Source organism: Lampetra fluviatilis, chromosome 17 (assembly GCF_964198595.1).
Source record: "Lampetra fluviatilis chromosome 17, kcLamFluv1.1, whole genome shotgun sequence".
Lineage (NCBI taxonomy): Eukaryota > Metazoa > Chordata > Hyperoartia > Petromyzontiformes > Petromyzontidae > Lampetra > Lampetra fluviatilis.
This window is the reverse complement of record NC_136291.1, coordinates 11,497,408-11,524,163: the sequence shown is the minus strand read 5'-3', so window position 1 is coordinate 11,524,163 and position 26,756 is coordinate 11,497,408. Positions and strand designations below refer to the sequence as shown.

The 26,756-nt window shown below is 46.4% G+C and overlaps 1 long non-coding RNA gene across 2 annotated transcripts in view; it reads left to right on the top strand.

Annotated features, from left to right (window-relative positions):
- LOC144936742 (uncharacterized) overlaps positions 1-26,756 on the top strand; it is a 204,886-nt gene that overhangs the window by 18,257 nt on the left and 159,873 nt on the right. For both annotated transcript variants that reach the window (XR_013637464.1, XR_013637465.1), the window contains exon 2: positions 21,733-21,808. This is a non-coding gene — a long non-coding RNA (uncharacterized LOC144936742). The remainder of the gene's footprint in view (positions 1-21,732; positions 21,809-26,756) is intronic.

Here is a 26,756-nt window from a genome sequence, read left to right as displayed (position 1 = left end):
TGGGGTGGTAGTTCAGGGTCAATGGCAACCAGAGGACATGAACTACATCAATTTGCTTAAGGTGAAAGCCATTCATCGGATTCTTCAGAGCCAGTGAATTTTCTAGAGACCGACTTATTCACTCAGACAACACATGAACGGGCAAGGGTCACCCAAGTTGAGCCACCTCATGCAACATGCCCCCCTTCTCTTCACACGGGCGAAGAAGGAACTGAGGAGCTTGTCACCAAGACACATTGTGGGGGTAGTCAACTCGATTGCCAGTCGACTGACCAGGTAACGGGTCAACTCACACGAGTGGATGCTCAACGTGAGATGTTCCAGCAGAATGGCGAGAGGTTCGGGATGCACGTGAGGGACCTCTTTGTGACAGGGATGAGCATGCAGATTACTTAGTTCTGCACCAAGTTCAAAGGCCAAGGGGAAAAAGGAGTGGATACCTTTATATCCAGCAGGAGCCACGATCTCCTGTATCTATTTCTCCCCTTTCCTTTGATTCCCAGGGTCCTGTACAATATCTGCTCTTACCAGATGAAGGTGATCCTGGTGACCCTTTACTGAAGCAGGAGGAAATGGTTTCCCGAGCTGGTGGAGATATCTGTCGACAACCTGTGGCTACTGTCAGATCGCGCAGACCTTAGCACGAAGATGGGACACGTTTGTGCAAGCGTGAAGCTGCTCAAGCTCGTGGCATGGACATACAATTTTATGTTTTCGAGAGACAAGGTCAGTCCAGAAGGGTATAGGCCATGTACGTGGCATCTCACAAACCTGCAGTGAGTCAGGATATTTGAGTACGAACATAAATCGTTTCGTACTTTCCACTATGGAGATTGTCCTATACATTTATGACTGGAGTTTTTAAACTATGGAATCCAACAGCAGGCTTGGTTGCATCCACAATTTAATATACATTTGTAGTGGTGATACGCGCTGGGTGTATATGTCGTGTGCCAGCGCGTATGTACGGGTGTGTGTGTGGTGACGCGCGCTGACGGGGAGGAGCAGGCGTCAGTGCGCGGGTGGGGGTAGTGCTGCTGATTGGCTGTGTGCCGGTGACGCGCCCAGAGGGAGTGATCGGGTAGCAGCGCGGTGTGATTGGTCGGAGAGTGGAAACACGCGCTGAGCGGAACCGGATCGTGGGGATAGCGCGTGGGGATTGGGTAACGGAGGAGCGGTGCCGACGTTGAGGTCCGCATCCGCTCCGTCTCCCGGGAAGAAGGGGTATATAAGGTGATGCACAGAGGAGCAAGGGGCAGAAGTGGAACCATCTAAGAATGAAGACGAAGGTGTAGAGATAGAGCCCGGAGAGGAGAGTAATGGAGAGTAGAAGTGAGTAAGGTATAGTGTGTAGCCAGCGAGAGGGAAAGGTCTACACGAGCTGAGTAAGGTATAGTGTGTAGCCAGCGAGAGAGAAAGGTCTACACGAGCTGAGTAAGGTATAGTGTGTAGCCAGCGAGATAGAACGGTCTACACGAGCTGAGTAATGTATAGTGTGTAGCCAGCGAGATAGAACGGTCTACACGAGCTGGGTAATGTGTAGTGTGTAGCCAGCGAGAGAGAACGGTCTGCACGAGCCGAGTATGCATACGGTGTAGCCAGCGAGAGAGAACGGTCTGCACGAGCCGAGTATGCATACGGTGTAGCCAGCGAGAGAGAACGGTCTGCACGAGCCGAGTATGCATACGGTGTAGCCAGCGAGAGAGAGGCAAAGTCTACACGAGGCGAGAGAGGAGAGTGTAGCAGAGGCGCAGAGTCTACACGAGGCGAGAGAGGAGTGTAGCCGAGGCGCGGAGTCTACACGAGGCACAGAGAGCCGGCAGCACAGAATCCTGAGTCAAGAGAAGTGCGGTGTGAAGAAGAGAGGCCACGCGTTGTATTGTTACAAGTCAAGATTTAATAAAAGAAGTGTGTTCCCGTCAAGGAGTTTCCTGCCGTCATTTTCCAATACTTCATCTGGCGTCAGAAGTGAAACGGGCTTCCAAGTATGGAGACGAGGAAGACCCGTAGGACCCACGGGATTGACCGCGAGGAAGACCTGGACGACTCGGAGCCGCTGGTGGCGGGGGGTGAGGAAGAGGACTTGCCCACGCTGCAGGGTCCGTCGACGGCGCCGGCCGAGCGACCGGGGACAGACGCCGGGCTTCGTGAGGCGCACTCCCGACTGGCGGAGCTGCTGCTCGCCGCCGCGTCCATCTTGGCGGAGATCAGCTCGTCGGGAGGAGCGGGGACGGTGGGGGACATTTTACAAGGTCGCCCCGCAGATTCCCGCCAAAACGAATGGGGGATTCCCGCCATTGCGCCTGGGCCTACTTTTGGCGGGAACGGCGAGCGCCACGTGGTGGTGGGTTCCCAAGCGCGCGCATCGACTTCATCAGCGCGCGAGGGGGTCCGCCATCTTACGTCTGCTGCTGGAGCCGCCATCTTAGACACCGACGGACAGGCGGAGAGGAACCACGAGGCGGATGACTTCATTTTTCAGCAGCGCCTGCCCACGTTGTCAGCCTTCAAGGCGGAAGGCGGAGACTGGGGCCAATTTCAGCGAAGGTTTTTGGCGCATCAAGAGATGTCAGCGTGGTCCGATGCTACGGCGCTGCGGGCATTGCCCGCCATGCTGGACGACGATGCGCTCGCGGCCTTCAGGGCTGCACGGAAGTCGGACCGCTCCACGCTGAAGGATGCGCTGGGTTTGTTGGCCAGGGTCTACGGGCCTCCCTCTACATGCCGCCATCAGTTCTACGCAAGACGGAAAGCGGCCACGGAGACCGCGCTGGCCTATCGCACGGCGTTGCTGGCTCTTGCTGATGCTGCGTTCCCTCGGATGGACGAGGAGGGCCAAGACGCGATGGTTTTGGAGCAGCTGCTCAAGTTGGCGCAGGACCTGGGGGTCCCTATCAACACAGCTGATGACATTGATATTTCTTCTTTGAGAGTCGCCACGAGTATTCAAGCGCACGAGGCCCTACAACGGAAGCAAGGCGTTGGTTGCAACGCTGCTGTCGTCGCAGCCCCGGGGTTGGTGGTCGCCGAACCCCAAGTCGTCAGCCCACGAGAGGAGGCGTTCGCCACGGGACGACCAGGGGACTGGAGGCCGGGGGCCCGGTCGCCTCTGCGATCGGGCCGAAAGTCGGAGCAACCAAGATCTACTCCGACCCTCGTCACGTGCTATAACTGCGGCCTCCGGGGCCACGTGGCGTCCGGGTGCCGCGCTCCGCGGAAGCGCGCCATGGGAGCTCGGCTGGACGACGACCGAGAGCCCAAGTCATCTCTACAATCCCCGGCAAGTCGCGGCACCTCACACGCTCGGCCTGTGTATTCGGCACACATGGGACGCCGCGTTGCGGCGGAGGAGGGCCGGTTAAGGTTCGGGGATTCGGTTCGGCGAGGGGGGTTCGGCCGGGACCAGGGAGACATTGAATGGGCGGAATTGGGGCATAGAATTGTGGCTGCTTCGGCGGGTTCGTCCGTTGTTACGGGATCTATTGATGGGGTTGAGATTAGAGTGTTAGTGGACACGGGGGCATCGGCAACTATTATATCGGACCTCATTTATAATATTCTTCCAGTCCAATGTCGTCCGCTGCTTCCAGTGGATGTGCCATTTTACGCCGCAAATGGGGGATCGTTGGGCATTATCGGTCAGGTTAGGGCGTCCATTTGCATTGGAGATATCAAATTATCGGGACCCGTTTTCGTTTCGTCTTCCTTGGCAGTTCCGTGTCTTTTGGGCACTGACTTTTTGGCTAAAATGCCCATTAAAATTCTTATCGATCAACGATGCATTGAACTGCCATCGGGTCGCCGGATTTCTTTTTTGACGGGCCCTACTGACATTCGGACGGCGTGCGCTACGATACAAGCGGTGGCGACGCAGACAGTGCAAGTGCCCCCGGGTTCACAGATGTTGATTCCCCTCCGGTTGCGAAAACCATGGGTGAGGGAGGCTTCGGGACAGAGTATGCTTTTGGGTCCTTCTAACAAGGCTGTCGGGGGTCTTGATTTATCGGTGGCTCACACTTTGGTGCGGGCTGACAGGGATCCGTTTGTGATGGTTTTGAACGCGGGGTCGCGACCAGCTGTCATCCCGCAGGGCACCGTGCTGGCTCACGCGGCGCAGGTTCCTGGGGATGATGGGTTGGTTGCGCAGGTGGGCTCGAGCCCCGCGCGGAACGTTGAGCCAAGGGAAGACCTTGAGTGGGTCAATTCGTTATGTGCCGCCTCGGACGATTTGTCAGCGGCGCAGTTGGGTGCGCTGCGCGAGTTGCTCATTGAATTCTCTGATGTATTCAGTAAACATAAGTATGACATTGGGTGCACGGATTTGTTGCACCATCACATTGAAACGGGCGATGCGGCGCCGGTCAGGCTAAATCCCTTCCGACTGAGTCCCGTGGAGAAGGAACATGTTCAGTCGGCAGTTAACGATATGCTAGAAGCCGATATTATTTCACCCTCCTCTAGCCCGTGGGGAGCGCCTATTGTGCTGGTTAAGAAGCAGGACGGGTCCCTGCGATTCTGCGTTGATTTCCGTCGCCTGAATAAGATCTCTGTGGCTGACGCGTATCCGCTCCCCAGGATGGATGAGTCCCTCGATGCATTGTCTGGTGCGCGATATTTTTCGACTCTTGATTTGTTATCGGGGTTTTGGCAGTTGCCGCTCGACGAAGAGTCGAAACCTAAGACAGCATTTCGGACTCCAGGGGGGCTGTTCCAGTTTAACCGGTTACCCATGGGACTTCACTCCTCTCCAGCGACGTTTCAGCGACTTATGGAGCTGGTTTTGTCGGGCTTGCAGTGGGATACATGCTTGATTTATATGGACGATGTCATTGTTTTCAGTAAAACGTTTGAGGAACACCTCCGGCGATTGAGAGGGGTGTTCTTGCGAATGCGATCGGCTAAGTTGAAATTTAAACCGGCCAAATGTCACCTCCTTCGTAGGTCCGTTAGATACTTGGGTCACATTGTCGATTCTTCGGGGATCTCCACCGATCCCGCGAAGACGGATTGTGTCGGTTCGTGGCCGACACCTACGTCCGTTTCCGACGTGCGTAGTTTCATCGGGTTTGCTTCTTATTATCGGCGGTTCGTTGAGCACTTCGCCACTATTGCAAAACCCTTGCACGCTCTAACGGCGAAAGGAGTGAAGTTCAAATGGGGACCGGAGGAGGAGGCCGCGTTTCGCTCCCTCCGGGACGCCTTGGTGGGTGCCCCACCCTTGTGTTATCCCGATTTTGCCACTCCCTTTTTGCTGGACACGGATGCTAGCAACACGGGCATTGGGGGGGTGCTATCCCAAGTCGTTGGGGGTGTCGAAAGAGTTGTCGCCTACGGTAGTAGGGTGTTGTCTCCGGCGGAGCAGCGCTACTGTGTCACCCGTCGCGAGCTGCTTGCCATTGTTTTTTTTGTGCAGCAGTTTAGGCCATATCTGTATGGTCGTCACTTTACAGTCCGAACGGACCACGCGGCGCTACAGTATTCATTGAGGGTCGCCCAGCCCTCGGGCCAGTTGTCGCGTTGGTTGGAAGTCCTCCAGGACTATCAGTTTACGACTACGTACCGTAAGGGGTTGCGACACACGAATGCCGATTGCTTGTCGCGGTTGTTGCCTTGTGATGAATGCGCGTGTTTGTCGGGATCGGCGCGCTGTAAACCGACGCTTGCGGGGGAGATGGGGGCACTGGCTGCGACAGCGGGCGCACCGAGTGGGGATGATTCCACTGCCTCTCAGGGTCGGGACTCGCTGCTCTCGCTGTCGCTCAGCGAATGGGGCCGCCTCCAGATGGCGGACAGCTCGCTGCTAGCATTGCGCCGCAAGGTTGGGGGTCCCGAGGGGGACCAGGAGCGTACCGGCTCCTATGTACTTGAGCGGGGCGTGTTATTGAAATGGGACAGTTTGTCCCGGCGGAACGCACTCGTGGTGCCTTCCGCTGTGAGGGGGAGGGTTGTCTTGGCGGCACACGAACGCCTCTTGCACTTGGGAGTTAACAAGACGCTTGCCCTGCTTCAGCGTGACTATTACTGGCCGGGAATGGGAAGTGATGTGGTGCATATTCTGAAGGGGTGCGTTGAGTGCGCCAGGCGTAAACCACCGGCCGTGGCAGCTAATCCACCGCTGCAATCTATTCAGGTCTCGCGTACCAACGAGCTCGTTGCACTCGATATTTTGGGGCCCTTCCCAGTCACGCCGAGAGGGAATAAATATTTGTTAGTGGGGGTCGAATACTTTACCCGATGGCCTATGGCGTGGCCTCTCGCTAACCAGTCGGCAGCGGCTGTGACGGATGCCTTCGTCCAGGGCTATGTCCTGGACAAGGGGGCTCCCGAACGCCTGCTGACCGACCAAGGTAAAAATTTTTCGAGTAAATTGTTGCAAGAGGTGTGCGATCTGTTGGGTACCAAGAAGGTGCGTACCTCCCCGTACCACCCGCAGACTGATGGGATGGTGGAGAGACTCCACAAAACCTTGACTTCCATGCTGTGCCAGCAGGTGTGCGAGGCACATGTAGATTGGGACCTGCAGGTCCCGGGAGTCCTTGCCGCGTATAGAATGGCCCCCCATGCAGCTACGGGGTTTTCCCCATTCTATTTGATGTACGGTCGGGAAGCTGACCCGCCAATAGAAACGCAACTTGGCCTGTCCGCTCCACGAACTAATTCTAATTTGGCAGAACATATTAAGTTTAATATTCATAAGCTGACAGAGGCGAGGGAGGCCGCACGGCTTAATTCGCGGGCTCGCCAAATTGCTAATGAACGGTTGCGGGCACGGAAGGTGTCCATGCACGAATGGAAACCAGGTGACAGGGCCTGGCTGCATTGCCCTCAGGCACCCTTGGCTACGTCGCCTAAATTGTTGAGACCGTGGAGGGGACCCGTGGAGGTCGTGCGCGTTGCACGGCCCCAGTGCGTTCAGATAAAGTGGGGAAAGCGCCGGTGGTACGTTCACCCCTCCCGACTGAAACCGTTCTCGCCTCCATATGGCCTCCCCTTGTGTCGTGATGGCCGGGCGTGTGACGTGACCGGCGACCCAGAGGGGGAAATGTCTCTGCCTGATCCACACGTATTGTCGCCTGATCTGCTCCCAGGTGTCGCGGAACTGACAGCTGCCGATCACCGGCGGCCGGATCTCCGCGGCGGGGCCGGCCCTTTCAGGCCCATTCCGCGCCGTCTGGAGCGGCCGGAACCGCCGGACGGTCGTCAGTGTCCCGCCCCATACGATGGACCAGCCAGACGGACTCGCGCCAGGTCGTGCTCCTTTGCATGACCTGCCTCGTGAGGAGTCGGAGCAGTTGGAGCGCCTCGTCACTGCGTGTAGTCGCAGGGACGTGGGGCGCGTTCGTTTCCAATTTGCTCGTATCGTGTTATTGTTGACTTTTCGCGTTCATTGTCAATCTGTACATAGTTATTCTTGTTGTTGTTGTTGTTGTGTTATGTTACGGGGCACACTCGGGGGGTTATGGGGTTTTTTTTTTTTGTTGGTTGTCGTTTTATCGTCGTGGTTGGTTGTTGTTAGCAGCCGGGCCGGCTGCGAGCTATGTGGGAGGGGGTGATGTAGTGGTGATACGCGCTGGGTGTATATGTCGTGTGCCAGCGCGTATGTACGGGTGTGTGTGTGGTGACGCGCGCTGACGGGGAGGAGCAGGCGTCAGTGCGCGGGTGGGGGTAGTGCTGCTGATTGGCTGTGTGCCGGTGACGCGCCCAGAGGGAGTGATCGGGTAGCAGCGCGGTGTGATTGGTCGGAGAGTGGAAACACGCGCTGAGCGGAACCGGATCGTGGGGATAGCGCGTGGGGATTGGGTAACGGAGGAGCGGTGCCGACGTTGAGGTCCGCATCCGCTCCGTCTCCCGGGAAGAAGGGGTATATAAGGTGATGCACAGAGGAGCAAGGGGCAGAAGTGGAACCATCTAAGAATGAAGACGAAGGTGTAGAGATAGAGCCCGGAGAGGAGAGTAATGGAGAGTAGAAGTGAGTAAGGTATAGTGTGTAGCCAGCGAGAGGGAAAGGTCTACACGAGCTGAGTAAGGTATAGTGTGTAGCCAGCGAGAGAGAAAGGTCTACACGAGCTGAGTAAGGTATAGTGTGTAGCCAGCGAGATAGAACGGTCTACACGAGCTGAGTAATGTATAGTGTGTAGCCAGCGAGATAGAACGGTCTACACGAGCTGGGTAATGTGTAGTGTGTAGCCAGCGAGAGAGAACGGTCTGCACGAGCCGAGTATGCATACGGTGTAGCCAGCGAGAGAGAACGGTCTGCACGAGCCGAGTATGCATACGGTGTAGCCAGCGAGAGAGAACGGTCTGCACGAGCCGAGTATGCATACGGTGTAGCCAGCGAGAGAGAGGCAAAGTCTACACGAGGCGAGAGAGGAGAGTGTAGCAGAGGCGCAGAGTCTACACGAGGCGAGAGAGGAGTGTAGCCGAGGCGCGGAGTCTACACGAGGCACAGAGAGCCGGCAGCACAGAATCCTGAGTCAAGAGAAGTGCGGTGTGAAGAAGAGAGGCCACGCGTTGTATTGTTACAAGTCAAGATTTAATAAAAGAAGTGTGTTCCCGTCAAGGAGTTTCCTGCCGTCATTTTCCAATACTTCACATTTATTAGAAATGTTGGCTGATCATAAGGGTGAGAAAGGGGTCTCCATAGAAATTGTTTCCCTGGCACGTCAGTTTACAATGTGGGATAGCCTTACAAACCCACAGACAAATGCTACTGCTGTCCGTGGGATCTCTTTTTATCATAAATGCTCTTTGCCATCCTCCTTACTGGACATCTGTGAAAAAGAGCTTCGTAGTTAATCGATTCCTCCAGTGTAAATACATATTGTGATTTTTGTTTAGCCGTTGGAGAAAGCACACTTGAATTTCTGACCTAGAAGGTCGTTTTGCTTGCGGCCATGACCTACAGTGAGGGAAACAAGTATTTGACCCCCTGCTGATTTTGTACGTTTGCCTACTGATAAAGAAATGATCAGTCTATAATTTTAATGGTAGGTTTATTTGAACAGTGAGAGACAGAATAACAACAACAAAGTCCAGAAAAACGCATGTCAAAAATGTTTTAAATTTATTTGCATTTTAGTGAGGGAAATAAGTATTTGACCCCTCTGCAAAACATGACTTAGTACTTGGTGGCAAAACCCTTGTTGGCAATCACAGAGGTCAGACGTTTCTTGTAGTTGGCCACCAGGTTTGCACACATCTCAGGAGGGATTTTGTCCCACTCCTCTTTGCAGATCTTCTCCAAGTCATTAAGGTTTCGAGGCTGACGTTTGGCAACTCGAACCTTCAGCTCCCTCCATAGATTATCTATGGGATTAAGGTCTGGAGAGTGGCTAGGCCACTCCAGGACCTTAATGTGCTTCTTCTTGAGCCACTCTTTTGTTGCCTTGGCCGTGTGTTTTGGGTTATTGTCATGCTGGAATACCCATCCACGACCCATTTTCAATGCCCTGGCTGAGGGAAGGAGGTTCTCACCCAAGATTTGACGGTACATGGCCCCGTCCATCGTTCCTTTGATGCGGTGAAGTTGTCCTGTCCCCTTAGCAGAAAAACACCCCAAAGCATAATGTTTCCACCTCCATGTTTGACGGTGGGGATGGTGTTCTTGGCGTCATAGGCAGCATTCCTCCTCCTCCAAACACAGCGAGTTGAGTTGATGCCAAAGAGCTCTATTTTGGTCTCATCTGACCACAACACTTTCACCCAGTTGTCCTCTAAATCATTCAGATGTTCATTGGAAAACTTCAGACGGGCATGTGTATGTGCTTTCTTGAGCAGGGGGACCTTGCGGGCGCTGCAGGATTTCAGTCGTTCACGGCGTAGTGTGTTACCAACTGTTTTCTTGGTGACTATGGTCCCAGCTGCCTTGAGATCATTGACAAGATCCTCCCGTGTAGTTCTGGGCTGATTTCTCACCGTTCTCATGATCATTGCAACTCCACGAGGTGAGATCTTGCATGGAGCGCCAGGCCGAGGGAGATTGACAGTTCTTTTGTATTTCTTGCATTTGCGAATAATCGCATAAACTGTTGTCACCTTCTCACCAAGCTGCTTGGCGATGGTCTTGTAGCCCATTCCAGCCTTGTGTAGGTCTACAATCTTGTCCCTGACATCCTTGAAGAGCTCTTTGGTCTTGGCCATGGTGAAGAGTTTGGAATCTGATTGATTGCTTCTGTGACCAGGTGTCTTTTATACAGGTAACAAGCTGAGATTATGAGCACTCCCTTTAAGAGTGTGCTCCTAATCTCAGCTCGTTACCTGTATAAAAGACACCTGGGAGGCAGAAATCTTTCCGATTGAGAGGGGGTCAAATACTTATTTCCCTCATTAAAATACAAATCAATTTATGCAATTTTTGACATGCGTTTTTCTGGATTTTGTTGTTGTTATTCTGTCTCTCACTGTTCAAATAAACCTACCATTAAAATTATAGACTGATCATTTCTTTGTCAGTGGGCAAACGTACAAAATCAGCAGGGGATCAAATACTTTTTTCCCTCACTGTATGTCAAGAGGGTACGGGAACTACCAGCCCCGTGCTGCAAAGCAGCATACCTTATTTGGCAGAAATAGAGGGTGTTTCTGTCAACAAATACGACTTTTGTGCCAAAGGTAGTTCAAACGTGATGTTGAATCAGAACATTGTTTGTCTCGGCCTTGCTGTGCGCTGCGTTGCACCGCTAGCTGAGTAGTTATCCTCGCGTCCAATAAACCCTCAGAGCCACGGTGAACATTTGACTCCAAACGTTATTTATTGAATTGAACAAGTTAAAACTGATGGAAAACACAGCACAGATACACCATCTGTTAATACTTGGAAACATCAACACAATGCTTGAACACTACAGCATCACAACATTGTCCTAGATAACATGTTTCTCAACAATAGATCCTGGATGGACCAGGCACCCACACCAGCACTGAACAGCTATACAAGAGAACAAGCTACTGTGTTAAACAAAAGCACATCGTGGAATCATCACACTGCACCCCAGATGTACAGTACTACACATAACACTAAATTGTGGATGAGATATTTCATCATCCTTGCTCTCAAGATCGCAATATAGTTACTTGGGTACAAGTTTGACTCGACTTATTAAATTACAAGTAACATTCACAATAAGGAAAGTTGCAGGCTTCGTTATTAACTAGGCCTCGTATTTATCATAACAATTTAACAGCATTATAAAGGCATTTACAGCATTATAACGGTCATTCTAGCATTATAACAGCATTCCCAGTATTTTAAGAACATAAACGAACTTACAGACAATGCTTCTTAAAGTCCCACAATGGACAATTACAGCTGGCTTCACTGGGACGCGATTTGTGCTGCCATCTTGAACTGTGTAATGGCTGCCTCCAGCCTCGTGGCTGAAACTGTCAAATCGTAACTTCCTGGTCATGTGACCAAACTCAGCATCAAAACAGGAAATTCCTGTGTACTCACACCCCCACTCTCACATGGAGCAAAACACCTGCTGTGAGGCAGAACATTGTTCTTTCATCTTAAAGTTTGGATCCCTCCTTCGACAAGGCCAGTCATCTGAGACTCCTGGACATCCCGAGATCAATATCCATATATCTGCAGCAGTCTAAGCATTGACGATCTTCTGATAGGCTTTTGTGTTGTATGGGGTTACGTGTAGAGGCATGTTGGTTTCAAAGATCAGAATGGCCTTATGGATCAGGGATTAATTGAACGACTTGCCCTCGCCCAGCTAAAACCACACATCACCTCCTCTGCAAACTACTGCTGCTTCCAGTCAGCTTACCGTCAAAACTATTCCACAGAAACAGCACTCACTAGAGTGCTCGATGACATTTTAACGATCATTGATTTCGGCTCAACTGTTGCACTTGTAAGTCTGGACATTTCGTCAGCCTTCGACACCATCAACCATTCGCTCCTTACTTCCCTCCTGAAATCCGACTTCGGTATATGCGGCTCAGCACTCAAGTGGATAGTTTCGTACCTTTCTGACCGGCAATCTTCAGTCAGGGTGGGCATGTCCACATCGCCTGAAACAACAGCATTATGCGGGGTTCCCTAGGGCTCTGTTCTAGGTCCCCTGCTCTTCACAGCCTACACTTCCCCGATCGGCCGGCTCATTGCGGTGTTAAGCATCACTCATACGCGGATCACACGATTCTATTCACCGCCATCGATTCTAGCAATGCATCTGGATTCGAGAGGCTCTCGGAATGTACCACCGCCATGCAACAATGGTTCACTGCACACAACCTAGCCCTTAATCCGAAAAAGTCAGTGGCCATCATGTTAGGTACCAAGCAATGTCTCAATTCAGCAGCACTCCCCACACACATACACATCTTCGGTCACAGCATCAAGTTCACTGACCACTTCAGCTACCTCGGTGTCATCCTAGATTCAACTTTATCCTTCGACCGTCACATGAACCATATCATCAGCTTATGTAACTTTCACCTGAAGGCTCTTAGACACATACGTCCTCTCATCTCTACTGAAATTGCCAACACATTGGCATGTCGCATAGTTGGGTCTCGCCTTGACTATTGCAACTCCGTCCTAGTCCGGACCTCCGCTGGCAACCTAAAGAAACTTCAAAGACTACAAAATAACCTAGCACGCGTCGTCATTGCCCACACTCATCCCCGTCTCGACTCACTAGCTTGTCTCCGTGCTCTCAACTGGCTACCCATCGCCAGTAGGGTCACATACAAGACCGCCTGCCTCTGCCACAATGCCTTCATATCCGCCTGCCCGTCGTACCTTTCTTCATTATTGACAACTTGCAGCTCAGCACACGGCAGATGCCTGCGCAGCGCGACTCACGACCTCCTCTTGATGCCAAGATCCAGGATGGTCATGTCTATGCGCCGCTTCTCGGTGGCAGCCCCAACAGTCTGGAACGATATCGCTCTGCACATTCGCAGCATCACCTCAATCGCCTCCTTCAAGAGAGACTTAAAAACTCACCTCTACAATCATGCTTTTGAGCGACTCTGAGCTTGGCTCTGCGCCTGTGAGTTGCGGCCACTACGTCTGCAAATTTGCGCGCGTTACAAATTGAACTATAATTATTATTAGTAAAGGTCAGAATGGCCTTATGGATCAGGGATTGTTTTCATTTCTGTTACGACAAGTCAGGGAATAAGACCCTTCCGTCTTTCAGAGTTCATTCCCTTAATGCAGTATCCACTTCTTTGGCCCTGGTGGCATCTTGGGGTAACACTAATCCCGTTATCAAGCATTACAAACTGGATACGGAGCCGCCACCCGAGGCTAACTTTGGTGGAGTCATCAAGTCAACAGCCGCTCAAACTTAAAATATTCAACACTTGCCAGTTTAAGGTTGCACTTCCGTGATAAGGGAGCAATTTATTTCGTACGTCACGCAGGGGAATACGGCAGTGCCCATCGGTGGATAAAGTTGTGCGGGCGATTTGAGGGGCAGACGGCAGGAATGGTGGATCTTGTGTCCATCCCTCTCTCCCTCACATCGCTGGTAAGGTTTTTATGTTGTTGATAGAAAAGCATAGCCGCTTTTGTTGTCAGGTCATGGGCACGAGTACCATTGTGTTGTATGGTGGCATGTCAGGCTAGTGCACTCTAACAATGTTTAAGAGCGATAGTGCAACATATGTTCTGCATGCTGTACCTTTCTTAATCTTATTTTAGAACCCTATTATCCATGTGTAGTGCTAATGCTTACGTGATCGGGGGGGGGGGGGGGCTAGAAATACTTACGGGATCCCAGGTTACACTTAAAATGACGTCACGAAGGAAATAAAAGAGAAGGCGGGGCGAGAGAGAGGGAACGCACAGGGAGAGAGTGGTGACGTCACCGGATGAGGCGCGTTGATTCGGGGGGGGGGAGCTGGAGGGATTCGGGGTGGAGTAGACATGTGCTGCGTGAGCTCGCGCGTAAAATAAAGAAGCGTGTGTCATCCCAATCTTCATCTGGTGGACTCATTACATATGCATTCCAGTCAACTTGTGATTATTCCCGTTTTATACGGATAGCTCTATGGTTGCAGAAAACACGTTAAGCGATGTTTCACTTAGTTTTAAATAACCATTCCAATAGAAATATCACTTAAGGTCGGAATGCAACATCACAGCTTTTCATTATCCACTGTAAAGAAATTGTGTCAGGAAGAATGATTCCGCAAACAATTTGTTCACGTCTCACCATGCTGCACTGTATCATTGATAGCTAACGCTTAAAACTCCTACCCTGATTTTATTCTCATTTCTAACATTGGTTAAACTAGCCAGTCAGAAGTGTAATGCTCCACTATTCCCATAGTCTACAGTATTCTCTTTATTGCACAATATTTAAAATAAAATCATGCATTGCAAATGATATAAATATTAATGGCATACTGTTTAAATTATGTAATTGCTTAATAATGTATTATGTTTCGACAGTTTAGAGTAAAGTTAAGTTATTTACCCATCATCTTCAGCAATTTGAGCATTTACCACTATAATGAGCCAAGACTGTCTGTGTCCCGCGCGTGATGTCACTCCACGTCGACCAGCCCCCCTCATTAATAATCATGAACAGATTACGTCCTATTCATATTCATTGGGTCTTTTGGTCAAGCCACGTAGATAGAAAACATTATAAAAATATCACGATGTTTCGATCGCAACACAAGCAAATCGTCATCAGGTAAAAAAATAGCGGGAGAGCTGCTGAGGCAGGATGTTATAAAGGTTTGAGATGGGTGTAGCCGAAGGGTCATAAGCGAAGTGGGCAGGTATAGTGATGCAATTTGCATGTAAATGTAAGATCGGGTAAATCGGAGAGCTACCTACACGACGATGAAGCTGCGGAGGTGGCCATTGTATTGTGAGAGATTAGCACGTCAAAGTAAGATCGTAGAACCACTGCCATATCGAGGAAAATTAGCAACGGTGGTTGTGTTAGTGAGACATTTATCCTGTTAATGTACAGATATCTAACCTGTTAATGTAACACCAGAGAGTCGAAAATAACTACTAATATCGGCAGGTAGGATGGAAATATCACAGCCAGTTATGACTTAAACTGGTTAATAGTCCTTCCAATGATTGCTCAGTTTGTACCCATCTTCTTGGTTGAAATTGTGTCTTGTGTTTATAGATCTGGATTGCTTCATGAACAAATCTTTGTTGATAGCCAGTGGGTTTGTAGAGTACCTTCGTATTGGAAAAATCTATTTCATGTGTGCCCACAGCATTAAAACAATGATCAGCGACAGCCAAGGTATTGGTCCTATCGTGTTTCAGATCTGCCTTATGTTCACGAACACGGTCCGAGATATTTAGCTTAGTTTCCCCAATGTAACCGCTGCCGTAGACACAGCTTAGTTGGTAAACGCCAGGTCATTGCATGTCAGGGATCACATCCTTCACAGAAGGGATCAGACCACGAATTTTATGTACTGTGTTGAATAGAACCTGGATCTTGTGTTTGCTCATGATTTGGGAAATATTTTGGTGACCCTGCTATGTATGACAAGGTGATGGTTTTGATTAGGTCCTCAAATGGTTCTTTCCCAACGGTTGGGCTGATAGCTTTACGGATTGTGTAGTCTGAATATCCATTCATCTTGAGGGCCTGGTGTACGTGTTCCAGTTCACTGGCTATGTGGTGATGGTGGGAAATACATCGAGCTCTATGGTGTAGAGATGAAGGAATTCTTCTGAGATGGATGGTGGTGGGAGTCAGGTTTTAGGTAGGCATCCGTATGGATGGCTTTCCTGCAGATAGAGTGTCCCAATGAGCCATCTGGCCTCTTTTCGATTAAACATCCAAGAATGGTAACTTGCCATCCTTTTCCACCTCCATGGTGAATTTGATAGCTGGGTGTATGGAATTGATGTGGTTGAAGAATTGGTCTAGAGCTGGTAAGTCATGTGGCCAGATGACGAACGTGTCATCTACGTACCTCTTCCACAAGGAAGGACGTAGGGTAGATGCCTGGATGGCATCTGTCTCAAATTTTCCATGAAAACATTGGCTACAACTGGAGATAAGGGAGAACTCATTGGGGTACCTTCAACTTGGTTGTAGAATTTTCCATTCCAGGTGAAGTAAGTGTTGGTGAGGCAGTGTCTAACCAGGCCGGTACATCAGCATTCAGTCCTTGTTGGATCAAATCTACAATGATTGCAATGGTGTCAGTCACAGGAACTTTGGTAAACAAAGATTCTACATCGTAACTGACAAGCAAATCACCTGGAGATAATGTCCTTAATTAACGATACCAAGTGATCTTAGTTAAGTACAGCTGAGGTGGTCTTACCAGTGAATGGTTGTAAGGTCTCAGACATAAATCGGGGCAGTTTGTAGGTGGGTGAGTCAATAGTGGAGACGATAGGACGAAGTGGTATACCAACTTTATAGTTTTTGGTAAGCCATAAAATCTGGGTGGGCATAGCAGCAGCGGGTTTTAAGGAAATCCGCTTGGTTGGTTCGATTAAAGATGTCGAATCATTGATGATATTGTTGGTTTTCGCAACCTGGCAGTTTGTGGGATCTCTATTGATTTTGCTATAGCTACCATCATTAAGTAGGTCCTGAATTTTGTTATTGTATGTGGTTTTGTCCATGATGACAGTGGCATTGCCCTTGTCGGCTGAGAGGATGACTATGTCATCTCTCTTTTTTAGTTGAGAAAGCTCAAAGCGCTCATCCTTACTAATGTGCCTAATAGGTGACTTAGCGTTTTTGAGGATTGCAGCGATTTCCGATCTTGCCACGTCTGCTGGAATGTGTCCCAAACCCTTCAGGGCTACGTCGACCTGGGCAATGATATCATCAACTGGGATGTGTTTAAGGGTGACTGCGGAATTCAACCCTTGAGCTAGAACCGATTTTAGGTCATCGGAAATTGGGCTATTACTCTGATTGATAACAATCTTGTTACCGTATAACATTTTAATATGTGGATATGGCTTCTTCTTGGAAAAGAGGTTGAACTTGGAAATCAAGTTATCTTTGCATTTAGCTGACATTGAGGCAGCTGAAGAGGCTGTCATGTTATCTACATGTCCCCAATCAGATGTGGACATTTTTTTGTCAATGTTAAGTGTGATTGCATGAGTGTCTTGTCTAAATGATCTAGTTCAAAACGGAGCAATCTTATTCTTTCTGACATCAGGGCTAGGCCGGCCCTGAACAAGATCTGTTTAGCATTAAGAGAAGTGACAGTAGCAGATGTCAGTGTAAAAAGACATGTCTTGGACCGTGTTCGTGAACATAAGGCAGATCTGAAACACGGTAGGACCAATACCTCGGCCGTGGCTGATCATTGTTTTAATGCTGTGGGCACACACGAACTAGATTTTTCCAATACGAAGGTACTCTGCAAACTCACTTTCTATCAGCAAAGATTCGTTCATGACGCCATCCAGATATATAAACACGGACATAATTTAAACTGAGAAGATGGGTACAAACTGAGCAATCATTAGAAGGACATTATTAACCAGTTGAAGTCATAACTGGCTGTGATGTTTCCATCCTACCTGCCGATGTTAGTAGTTATTTTCGACTCTTTGGTGTTACATTAACAGGTTAAATGTCTTTACATTAACCGGTTAAATGTCTCACGAGCACAGCCACCGTTGCTCGTTTTACTTGATGTGGCGGTGGCTCTACGATCTTACATTGACATGCTAATCTATCACAATACAATGGCCACCTCCGCAGCTTCATCGTCTTGGAGGTAGCTCTCCGATTTACCCGATCTTGCATTTATATACAAATTTCATCACTAGCCCTGCCCACTTCGCTGATGACTCTTGGGCTACAGCCATCTCAAACCTTTATAACATCCTGCCTCAGCAGCTCTCCCGCTGATGACAATTGCTTGTGTTGCGATCGAAACGTCAAGATATTTTTTTTATAATTTGTTCTATCTACGTGGCTTTACCGAAAGACCCAATGAATATGAATTCCTGCAGTCACGAAAGCTTTAAGTCAAGAGGTTACGTCCTCCAGATGGACCACCCCCCCCATCATTAATAATCATGAGCGGGTGATGTCACTCCACATGGAGCACCCTCCCCCCTCATTAATAATCATGAACAGGTGACGTCCTCCAAATGGACACGACCCGCCATTAATAATAATTAGCGGGTGACGTCACTCCAAATGGGGGGGGCGAGGGGCCTCCTCCCCCCTCCTCAGCGTAAACTTACAACCCTCACTACAAAGGCAGAACCTCACGTCACGCGATCTCCGTAACTCTATTGAGACATATAAGTAAAAATGACGCCATGATGATCAAGGGATTATAACCTTTAAATGAAATAAGTCTGTCACCGCGGCCTTACAAATTTCACAAGAATGGATGCAATGAATATCACGTCGCGGTCTGCTTTTCGCTTGCAAGTTTCAGATTTAATACAATACACCCGTCCTTGGACTGGCAAAAAGGCTAGTTTTATTTATTGAAACATCCATGCAGGCATTAATTTGTTGTTATCGTGCTCTCGTAGCCCAGCAGTACATATGGCTTTTAAAATATTACATCATGTCTTGCAGAGATGCTGCTGTACATATACACTGCATGTTCCTACTGAGAGCAAGCAGGATGTTCAGCAGAGGAAAGCATATCGATTTCATCAAAATCAGTCTAAAATTGGATATTTTACTTGGGAAGTCCAGGTGCATTTGTTTTTATCCACACATTATTTTTACCTTTTTCTCTTTTGCCCCTTGTATTTATGATAATGTAGTGTGCCAAATTAGGGGATTTCAGCTCCGAAACACAAGGATGAGAATGGAAAATGAATATAGATTTTATTTGGATCAGATTGCCACGCAAGTAAATTGCCCATGTGTGTCGTACACCCTCCTCCACCTAACGCAGCCAAATAAATAAAGCTTGTCACGTGAATAAGCACCCCATAATTTGCTTTTTGTGTTTAGTTTGTTGTCCTTCCCCCGCACGTCTGTTTAGCACGGTTGGCTACATACGGTGTAAAAGGAGTTCAGAATACATATATACAATTATCATTTGCTAATGATGATTTCATTGACCTAACTTCAACAGGTCTACCCATATTTCAATCGTGCCAGCAACATTTCATTATTTTACCTTCAATACATACATTTTTGAGAAGTGAAGGATTTTATTATTCAATAGTTACTAAAAGTGTAACTATTCACATGCCCTTTTTAACAATTGTAATAAATAAACATTTTTTAAATGTAATTCGTATCAGGCCCCATGATGAAATCTGCAGTCTCTATGTATGTGCGATAAAGAAGAGCCATTGCCCAAAACGTTGGCCATTATATATTTATCCTTTAAAGGTCACAATATTATTGACGAATATGTTGAGTTTTTTGTCATCGATGTTTATGTCATTCAACACGTGTAACATCAACATCGTAATACATTTTACTGCTTTTTTGCATTTAGTTTGTTGTCCTTCCCACGCACCTCCGATTAGCATTGTTAGCTGCATACGATGTGAAAGAAGTTCAACATACGTCCTGGAAAAGGTTAGAAAACATCATTACAAGGATCGTTGCAAACAACTCGGCCAGTGCTTTTTTATCTTTAGGCAGGTATCAACACATGCTGGATATATAATCAGTGCACCGTTTTTGAAATGATGAAAATAAAGAATTTATCATTATTGTTTTGTAATCTTTCACCTACTAAAGCGCAAATGCCATTGATTCAGTACGGTCGTGTAATTCGTGAATTTCTGCATTTATGACCCTTTCTGCCAAATGACCTTCACGTGTGAAATATAGCATCTAAGAGAAGGCAGTTTTCCTATTTCAGCATATATTTTTAAACGATAATCCCGCAGGATTAATCTGCCAATACAATTGTGCTATTGGGTGAAAATTATTTTTGAAGGGAATATACAGGCATTGTTTTGAGCTTGTATACACACTTTTACCTTCGGCAGTAAATTATGAAAAAATAATTGTCTGCAAATTTGCATGTGCTGACACACATAATTGTTAATGATCATTAAATAAAAGTTATAAACATTAGTTTTTTTCAACGCTTGAATGTTTAGATAAAAATGTAAAGATTCAGCCCCACAAGGGGTCTCCACTGCAAGCAGCTCTGGAGAGAGCCCCTCTAGGGGTATTTTGGTCTACTCTTCCACTGATCAGACGTCCTGGAAGAAGTGAGAACCAGTACCCTCACTTTACTCCACCACATGCGGTGTGCCTTTACACCACAGTAGAGTCCCACATGTTTAAATAATAACATCTTGATAATAATAATTTACAGCCGCATGTATCCATCCCCCACTGAACGAAATCCTCCCCATGCCGTGGTCGTGGGGGATTGTTTGACCATACTTCACCATTATATTCTGTGGATGGTGAATGGGCGTTTTCAGGACTGGTTCAGAGTTGGCCAAGGATGATGGATGTGGTCAGGTATTGAACGTAGGTCGACTCGTTCAGAGCACAGGGCTCCAAACATTGTGCCACAAGTGCACTCTGAATTAATATGCGAGTGAAATCGTAGAGAGGTTACAGATGCGTGGTTGTTCTTTTTGGGGTGTTTATTGAACAGACTAACACACGCCTCATAGAATCATGAATAGTTGGTTGCATTGTCTGAAAAACAAATAGGGCTGAAAAACCTCAGTTGGCAGTGCTGTGAACTTCTTTCCATGGCTTACGACAAAGACATTTACTATTGTGGCTGATATGACTGCATGTGCCAACAAAATTAGAATTCAAACGATATACAATACACTTACAATATGTGTTTTCCACAGAACCTTGTGACCTCTGGGTGAAAGTCACTTGAGAAGTCTAAAAAATTATGAAGTTATTATTTATTTTCTAAATCACTGGTGTGCATGATCATTGAAGTGAAATATTTATGACTCCTATTAGCATTGTGCTAGAAAGTTTGCTGCATAGAGCCTAATGGCGACTGTACATGCCACTGAGCCTGTAAGCATGAAATCGTAGGTTTGATATCATTTGTAACTGTATATTTTTTTCAGAACATAACTAACATTTATCCTGTATTCTTTTGTTGAAACAAGTGGTATAGAATAACGTGGCATTGTTTGTAAGAGTTGACCTTTGAAAGCAAACTGAGAGAAAATTGTGCAAATCAGCAAAATACATGGTGAGCAAGTGGAGAAACCTGAAGGGAGAAGTGAAAAATAAGATTGAACACTAAAAAAAGGAAATCTGTAAAACGATTTGAAGGAGTGTTAATAGCGTTAAAGCAATGATCAGCAACGGCAGAGGTATTAGTCTGTGCCCTCGTCCAGGAGGCCGCTCCCCTTCTATCTTACAGTTACATGCTAATTTCTCACATTAACATCACTAGCCCCGGCCACTTCTTTATGACCCTTGGGCTACACCCATTTCAAACCTTTTTAAACAGTCTGCCTCAGCAGCAGACCATGCTTTCCCACCTGATGATGGACGTTTGTGTTGCGCCCGAAACGTCGTGATTTATTTCATTTTATACCTACGTGACTTTACCGAAGGAACCAAAGAGTAATAATATTATTATTTAATGTGAAAATTAATGTAGATTATTTTTTTACACAACGCATTAGCCACACGACCTTCTGGGAGTGCATAATTTCAGCAGCATTGTTTCTCCAAAAACTCAAAAACACGGGTGAGAAGCCGTGCATGTGTGACGAGTGCGGCAAGACGTTTCTCGCGCTCGGCCTACTACAAGTATTTTATTTCGCTTGTGTGTTAAACTGTGTGTACCCTTGGTATTTTACAGATGGCAGTTCTCCTGCTATGTATCCGACTGCTGTCCCTCCCGGACATATCTAGTGCCACACTCAACTCTACCACTGGTAACCCTCGTTACTTCTCGTCCATACTTGTTTCTCAATTTGGCACTACACCTGCTAATGAAACAGCTTATAGACACTTCTACACTCCATCATTGTATCCTTTTAAACCCTATCTATGTCCCGTTACTTCACCAGCATTCCTTCCAAACTTCATTCTGCTCTTAAAAATATCGCCATCTGCGAGCTGCTGCTATTCGTCCAAGGTTCGCCGCTCTTCATCCTTTCACAGAAAATACCTGTGCAAACTATTAATTCTACTTTTCTTATTTCTGGGAGGTATTGAGCTTCACTCTGGCCCAAATGTAATGAACTCGTATAATTCTGTAGATTTTTCTGGCAGAAAAGGTGTTGGTGTTCTACATGTCAACATCAGAGGGCTTTTGATTAAATTAAGTCAACGAAAACTATAAGTGGCAAATCTGGACCCGGGCATTTTTTGCCTAACAGAAACATTTCTCACTCCTGCCGTAAATGACTTGCAGATTACGATTGACAACTACAACATTATTGGGCTTGACCGAGGGTCTAAAGGAGGTGGAATTGCCATCTATGTTTGTAATACTACTGCATGTTCACCAGCTTACTCCTTGTTAAAACAATGTTGCTTTGAAGGTCTGGCTCTCAGAATAACTCTCCCAAATAATCAACAGATATTGGTAGTGTGCTGCTATAGACCGCCTAGTCCTAGTGGTAAGGATGTTGAAGCTGCGTCTGCACTGAGAGAGCTTCTTGGGGGTCTCCCTAAAGGTTAAATCGTTTTAGTGGGTGATCTAAATTGGAATTGGCTAAACCTGCTGGCCGTGGCCACAAATTTTGCACATGAATTTTACCTATTTCAATTAATAAATGTCCCACGAGACCCAACCTAAAAAATCCGGGACAGTCATCTCTGCTTGACATCCTATTGACAAATGCCCATCACAGTTTTACGCTGACTGGTGTTCTGGGTAATAACCTTAGTGATCACTCCATCACATTTGGGGTGAGATCATCAGCCAGAACCAAGGCCCCCCCTAAATTGGTTGAGAAGCACTCCATGAAACACTTAAGCATACAGGCATTTACTAATGATGTGCTTCACTCGGATATTGACAAGGTCTGTGATATCCCCAACCTGACTACGGCTTGGGAGACCTTCAGGTACACGTTTCTCCAAATTCTTAACAAACATGCTCCGTTGGTTAGATTTAAAATTCAAGGCAACCGCTCACCATGGTTTGATCCTTTGATTACTAAGCTCATGAAAACTAGGGACAAGGCATGGGCATGTGCTCAGAAAAGTAATTTGGTCAATGACTAGCTAGAATACAGGATTTTAAGGAATAGACTGCGTCCAACAAATATGGCATGCAAAATATGCTTACTTTTCCTCCACTCTCCTGGAATCACATGGCACTGCCAGGATCTTCTGGAAAATAATTAAATGGAGTGAAAAGGCATCCAACACATATAATCTGTCCATTGTGCTTAATCTAAATGGAGACTATTTTTCAGAGCCCCAAAAAATAGTCGACAATTTTAACCTTCATTTTTCTGAAGCTGGTGACGTTTTTGATAATGTATTGGGAGTCACCCCTGCTCATGCAATTTCCTACACCTCTGTCCAAACATTAAACGAATTTAGTTTTCAGCCTATCCACGAAAGTAATGTTCTGAAACAACTGTCCTACTTCAAAGGGTCCTCCTCTACCGGAGCGGATAGTATTCCCGTCTTTGCTCTGCTAACTGTTGGTCACCTAATATACAAACATATAGCCCATATTTTCAACCTATCCATCAAAGAAGCATCAGTACCTCTAAAATGAAAACATTCTTATGTTCGTCCACTTCACAAAGGTGGCTCTAAAGATGATCCAAATAACTACCGACCTATTTCAATTTAGTCTCTGTTGATGAAAATGTTTGAAAAATTATTGAACTACCAAATTAGCAGTTTCCTGTCCGACAACAATCTATTACATCGAAACCAATCTGAGTTCCTAAAAAATACAGCACCACATCTGCTGCATTAGATTCTCTGAATCACATTTACAGTAGCCTTGATAATAAGCAGTACTGCGCCAGTCTTTTTCTTGACTTGTACAAAGCCTTTCATACAGTGGACCAAAACACCCTGCTTATGAAACTAAGTTGCCTCCGTTTCTCCAAACACGCAGTAGAATGGTTAAAAAATTACCTCTCTTCTCGCACCCAAACTGTATTCACAGGTGGTTGGAGGTCAAACAGTGTTAAGATGACAAAAGGGGTTCCACAGGGTTCCATCCTCGGCCCCCTCTTGTTCTCTCTTTATGTCAATGACTTGGGCACTGACCTGGATCATTTCAGGAAAAATCTTTTTGCAGATGACACGATACTGATTATTGCTGGCTGCTCTCTGGATGACGTGATTGCTAAGCTCCAGGGTGATTAAAAAAAACTACAACATCATCTAGTTGCTCTTAAACTAGTCCTGAATACCTTCAAAACCAAGGTGCTATGCTTCTCACCAGGACTAAAGTAGGAATTTATTTCCCCCCAATTATATTCCTTCAATAATCATCAAATAAAGTAAGTCAAGATCTATAAGTAACTTGGGGTCATATTTGATTCAAAACTGAATTTTAAAGATCACATTGATTATATTGCTAAAAAGACAAAATAAAAAATTTGGTTTCGGTATCGACACAAGCACTGCTTCCCTCCTATGTTCTGCTTGGAATTGATAAAAGCTACCGTACTGCTTCTACTTGATTATTGTGACATCGTATAGAAATCAGCCCCCAGTACTGTACTAAAGAAGCTTGACTCAATGTATCACTCGGCCTTAAGATTTGCATTGAATTGCCCATATAGGACCCACAACTGCGATCCCTAAATTGGGTCAAACTTAACTTACATTAATGATCGACGGCTTGTGCATCAGATCTTATTTATTCACGAAGTACTTACAAAAAAATCAGCAGACTACCTGCTGGATCTCCTCATTGTTTCGAAGAACAAATACTGGAGTAAGGGCCTTTTCTATTGATGCCCCAGGGTCTGGAATGCTATCGCCAATAAGCTGCAACTTGGATCACTACCTGTGAGATCTTCATTCAAAACTGCTCTCGAGGAGTTGTACATCCCTAGCTGTCACTGCTATTCACAATGGCCTGAAATCAAATGTATAATTCCAAATGACCGCTGCAAAGTATGATCTTGAGTTTTGATCATAGTGTGCTGATTTTTAAAGGTGTATTGAAAAATGTTGATTCTGCTACTGATACTCCTGCTGTTATGGAGTGACTCATGCAGCCAACTATGGCTGCAAAGTTTGGTCGTACATGTTATGTATATCGTTTATTGTTAAATTTGAATCACAGTTCCTATGATCACTGTTACATTGTTTTTATAGCTTTATTTGAGTGATTTTGAAAACTTTTGGTTTAGCCATGTTTGTTTGTTGTAGTACAGAATTAGCCTGATGACTTTAATCTACATTGTCTTATGGTTGTTATTGTTTGACTTGCATCCCACTGGGATTTTTGCACACAGAGTTGAAATACGGTGTTTTTTCTGTTGCGTGTAGTCACTTTAAGATTTCTCTTGTTTATGTTTTTGTTTTGTTGTGCCACATGGCTCACAGGGTTATACCTAATAAATTTAACTGAAACTGAAAACCAATCTTTACCAGTTTTAACATTCAATGTCTCATCAGCAGAATCAGGCTTGCTTCAATTACTGATCTTATAGGGAAGGGCTCTGCCATAACGAAATGGGTCTGGATTTAGCGTTGTTGTAAATAGTTGATTGCAGTCACAGAGGCATAGACTCAAGGCTCTATCTGACAAAAGCCAGATACAGTACGAACAATGATCATATATTTTGATCCAACAATAATATTATTATTTAATGTGATAATTAATGTAGATATTTTTTTTTATATATGTGATGTATTTTGTAAATATTTCTACGAATGTTCTCACCCAAGGTGTGTGCACTCTCATGACCCGGTCTGTAGGCAATCCAGATGATATGTGTTGATTGATATATTTCTGGATTTAACAAATTACCTTCGTCAAATTTGGCCAGTAAAATCAGTCTTAACGCAATGGAATGCGTTCCGGAATGTATTATTGCTTGACATACTTACAGTGGGTAATGCGCAGCTACTATAGAAGAGCCTTCTCTGATATGCTTCAACCCCATCCCTCACAACACGTATTATTGCTTTGCCCCTGAATCAAGGACATATAGCGGTGGTTATCGAAGCCTTGCCTTTCCTTCGATGAGATTTAAATCAGAGGTTTAAGAATTATGTTGTGTCATTGAAAAAGGTAATGCCCCTATTTCTATAGTGCATGCAGTGAATGATTTTGCATAGAAAAATTAAAAGACGTTGTTTAGAAATACGGAACTCAAAATAATAACGTCACATCCAAATTTCAATTCGTATTTTATAAAGACCCACACTTTACCACATTATGCCATGACACCTACAAGAATTATTGTGCGTGTCCAATCGATGTTTTAAATTGTAGGTTTTGCTGCGTCTACTCTGCCTGTGTTAGCGGTCAAAAACACGGTCGTAATTTGCAAAACAGTATGGAAAGATTATGCAAGAGACAATTGCTGGCGTAGATATTTGTTGGACTTTTTTTTACCATGAATCGATGTCGAGCTCTCAGGTTAACGTATTTATTGCACTCAGCCGGGAAATGGGGTAAGTGCTGCACAAGAAACGGTCTGAGTCTCGACATATTATTGCATTTAACTACCTTCCTATCTCCCTTAAACTTTGTAATAAATGTCTAATTTTGTCTTGCTCGACACCTTTTTTGTTGTAACATATTTTTTATGCGATCAGGGGACAAATGGTGGACAAATGGCAGAATAGGGTATTTCGAATGAATATATTGGGATGCTGTTTCCATTATGCTATTGTAGTATATCTTATCCCAGGTTGCTGAAGCAATTCCTTGTAAAGCAA